A 4620-nucleotide genomic window follows, 5' to 3' on the forward strand; every position below is an offset into this window, starting at 1 on the left:
TTAAATTCGTGCAGATCCGTAACTCTGATTGGGATGAAATTTTAACACAATTTTCTTCCGAATATTATCTTGGCAAAAGAAGGGCAACAACCAACTTACGAAGGCCCCATGAGCCACGTTGGCACGCCCATGTGCCTTGTGCCCCCCTTGGGCACCGTCTTGTGTTGATTATTCTTCCCAGAAATCATGTATATTCCAAAATTAATCTTCATAAATTTTTATCGTGTTTGGACTTCGTCTGATATGGATTCTGCGAAAAAACATGTAACAAACAGGAACTGACACTGGGCACTGGATCAATATGTTAGTCCCAAAAATAATATAAAATGTTTCCAAAAGTATATGAAAGTTGTAGAATGTTGGCATGAAACAATAAAAATTTATAGATACGACGGAGAGGTATCATGAACCATGTCGTTCTGCACCCTAATGGCCTCTTCTTTCAAGCCAACAAGCCATTTTTCACTTCTTTCTTGGTGGGCACTTTACACTTGTCCACAACACCCTTGGCGTTGCATTACGACATCCTAGTCAGGATGTAATTCTTGGCAGTGTTTTTGCAGAGCGGGATCACCTTTGCCAGCAAGTGGAATAGACACCCTCTATTGAGAAGTTGACAGATGAGCCAGCAATGCTCCATCACCGTCAAGTTGTTGTCAAGACCTATGTATAGGTGCATGGTGTCTGCGGGATTATTGTACTGCCATGCTCTTCGACCTCCCCTGTGCTGCAGAGGAGCAATCATGTGGTGGGTGAAATCGGCCCCCACCATCTCAATGGTCAGGCTGGTGTTGTTGAGGCTGAGGATACTGTACAGAGTGATCTGGAGCTTGGCGCCATTGGGGCAAACATTATTCCAAGTGGGATCCTATTCAATTCTTTGGGTTCTTAGATGACAGAAAGATGGAATATGCTCGTGCTTGATCTAGCATCAATCTGCTCTCCACTTGTTCCACTTGCTGTGCGTTTGCCGTCAAGGTAGTGCTTCTTCGTTCCCGTCCTTGGAATCCAAGTGGTGTGATACGTCTTCAACATATCTATAAATTTTTTTATTGTTCCATGCTGTTATATTATCAATCTTGGATGTTTTACATTCAATTAATAGCAAATTTATATCCTTTTTTGGGACTAACCTATTGATATAGTGCCCAGTGACAATTGCTATTTTTTTGCTTGTTTTTTACTTCGCAGAATATCCATATCAAATGAATTCCAAATGTAGCGAAACTTTTTTGGAGTGTTTTTTCCGCCTAGAGGACACCAAGGAGGCCCAAGAAGTACACCAGAGGGGCTCTGTGGGGCCCACTAGGCACCAGGGCGCGCCCTGGTTGGTAGTGGGGCCCACAGGCACCCCGTGCACCGCATGTCAGCTCTATAAATACTCTAATATTCCAGAAACCCTAGGGGAGTCGTCGAAACACAATTCCAGCCGTCGCAAGTTCCAGAACCATGAGATCCAATCTAGGGCCTTTTTCCGGCACTTTGCCGAAGGGGTCAACAATCACGGAGGGGTTCTTCATCAACACCCTTGCCCCTCCGATGATGCATGAGTAGTTTACCACAGACCTATGGGTCCGTAGGTAGTAGCTAGATGGCTTCTTCTCTCTTTTTGTTCTTCAATACAATGTTCTCCTCGATATTCTTGGAGATCTATTTGATGTAATGACTTTTTATGGTGTGTTTGTTGGGATCAGATGAATTGCGAGTGTATGATCAGTTCTATCTATGAATATTATTTGAGTCTTCTTTGAACTCTTTTATGCATGATCTTTATAGCCTCGTATTTCTTTTCCGAAACTTTGGTTTGGTTTGGCCAACTAGATTGGTTTTACTTGCAATGGGAAGAGGTGCTTTGTGATGGGTTCGATCTTGCGGTGTTTATTCTTAGTGATAGAAGGACACATGACACGCACGTATCATTGCCATTAAGTATAAAAATATGGGGTCTATTCCTACATGAATAGATCTTGTCTACATCATGTCATCCTTCTTATTGCATTACTCAGTTTTTCCATGAACTTAATACACTAGATGCATGATGGATAGCGGTCGATGTGTGGAGTAATATTAGTAGATGCAGGCAGGAGTCGGTCTACTAATCTTGGATGTGATGCCTATATACATGATCATTGCCTTGGATATCGTCATAATTATTTGCTCTTCTATCAATTACCCAACGGTAATTTGTTTACCCACCGTATGCTATATTCTCGAGAGAAGCCACTAGTGAAATCTATGCCCCCGGGTCTATTTCCTATCATATCGTTTTTAGATATATTCTTCTAAAAAACCAAAAATACCTTACTGCACTTTTTGTGTGTGTTTTTGCTAGATCTATTTATCAAATCTCATACAATTTAATCTATCTCAATACCGAGGAGGGATTGACAACCCCTCTTACGTGTTGCGTTGCAAGTATTTGTTATTTGTGTGCAGGTGTTCTTTACATAGTGTTGCTTGATTCTCCTACTGGATTGATAACCATGGTTTCATAACCGAGGAAAATACGTACTGTTGTTGTGATGTATCATCCTCTCCTCTTCGGGGAAATACCAACAGAGATTTAAGCAATCAGGAAGAGTTTCTAGCGCTGTTGCCGGGGAGACATCATCAACATCTATCAAGTACCCAATCAAAAATCTTATCTCCTTGCAATTACTTTATTTGCAATTTGCCTCTCATTTTCATCTCCCCCACTTCTAGAAAAGTTTTACATCAATACAAAAAAAATCGTTTGCCTTTTTGCGTGTTTTCTTGTTTGCTATCTTTGCTCGTGTTGCCATGTGCCTTCTATTTGCTTCCATCTTTGCTTGCTAATTTTTTTATTGATATGGATCCTCATCCACTTGCTAATCTTTTCAAAAGAACAAGTTATGATGAACCAATTACTAGTGAGTTGAGTGCACTTGTTTATCTCTATGAAGTTTTGCTTGAAAATCATGAATCTGAAAATTGTGATGAAGTGTTAAACGATGGAATTATGAAGTGACTCATGATAGCTCCTTGAATGAAAAGCATGATTGCAATGATGTTATTATAAATGCTATTAATGTCAATTATGTTAATCATATGCAAAACTACAAGATTGGAGATGATAGTTTTGTTATGTCCACTACTTATTGCAATGATCATGATTGGGGTGATAAGGTTTCTTATGATCTTGAAAATTTATTTAAGCCTCATGATGAATATGATATTGATAATAATGTTTGCAATAATATTAAAAGTCAGTTTGGAAGAGCGTCAACCTTTAGTAAAAATAATCCCACACATTTGCAGAGTGTTCAATCTTATGAAATTTTTGATACAAGTGGGTTTGGAGAGGTCGTGACTTAAGTTGATGTTAGTCCCACTATGTTGTAAGGTTATAAAACTTTTATGCATGTGGATCATGAAGAGAAAATTTTATATGATAGCTATATTGTTGAATTTGATTATGATCCTACATGTAACTATTATGAGATAGGAAAATATGGTTGTAGAAATTTTCATGTTACTAAATTACCTCTCATTATGTTGAGATTGCTATTATTTCTTACTTCTTCCTTGCATATGCTATATATTTGTTGCCTTGATAATTTGTTTGCCTACGAAATGCCTATGCATAGGAAGTATTTTAGACTTAAATGTGTTTGTCACATGTTTTATTATGCTCTCTTTGTGTTTCAATTATTATCTTTCATTTGAGCATCATTGAAATGCAAAGCCTATCTTAATGGCTATAAAGAAAGAGCTTGTTGGAAGGCAACCCAATAGTATCTTTGAAATTTTTGATTTTCTTTCTGTTCTTCAAAAATTATGCAATTATACATCTGCTATGTTTGTGTTTTTGTGTTCTAATTAGTGTTTGTGATGGAAATATGCCCTAGACACAATAATAAAGTTGTTATTATTATATTTCCTTATTCATGATAAAAGTTTATTATTCATGCTAGAATTGTATTGACCAAAAACTTAAATACATGTGTGGATACATAAACAAATACCGTGTCCCTAGTAAGCCTCTACTAGACTAGCTCACAGGCACGGGAGCAAGATTACAGCACCAAGATCAGGCCAAGGTACAAGAGATCAAGATCTTCAAAGGACCAACATGTAGATCAAGAGGATCAAGGCCAAGCCAGCGAAGTAGGAAGCCACCAGGAGAAGAACCTTCCTTGCGAGGCAGAAGAGCCTCGCGGGGACGGGGCCACCCCCGGGAGAGAGCATCGAAGACGTCCCGGCTGTTGGGATCTACTGTAGGGTGCGTCGACTGCAAATAAAATTTTCCTACGCGCAGAACAACCAAGAACATGCTACGAGAGATGGATCACAGATCGTTACCACTAGACGCGCAGTGCTATGAAGTGGAAGAACAGTTGGGGCAGCGTGTTCGCGCGGATCGTCTCCTCCTCGTCCGATCTCCCTCGAACAGCTGGTCGTCGGATCCCACGTATAGGTCCGCCGGAGCGGCGCAAGTGCACCGCCTCTAACGGTATCCGCGCGTGCAAGAGGAACACCGTGCGGCGGACTGCTTGGTCCAATCACACAGTCGGCGGCGAGTGGAGGTGGTGATACGTCCATTTTGCATCATGCTTTTATGTTGATATTTATTTCATGATGGGCTGTTATTACACATTA

The sequence above is a fragment of the Aegilops tauschii genome, chromosome 5 (genome assembly GCF_002575655.3).
Source record: "Aegilops tauschii subsp. strangulata cultivar AL8/78 chromosome 5, Aet v6.0, whole genome shotgun sequence".
NCBI lineage: Eukaryota > Viridiplantae > Streptophyta > Magnoliopsida > Poales > Poaceae > Aegilops > Aegilops tauschii.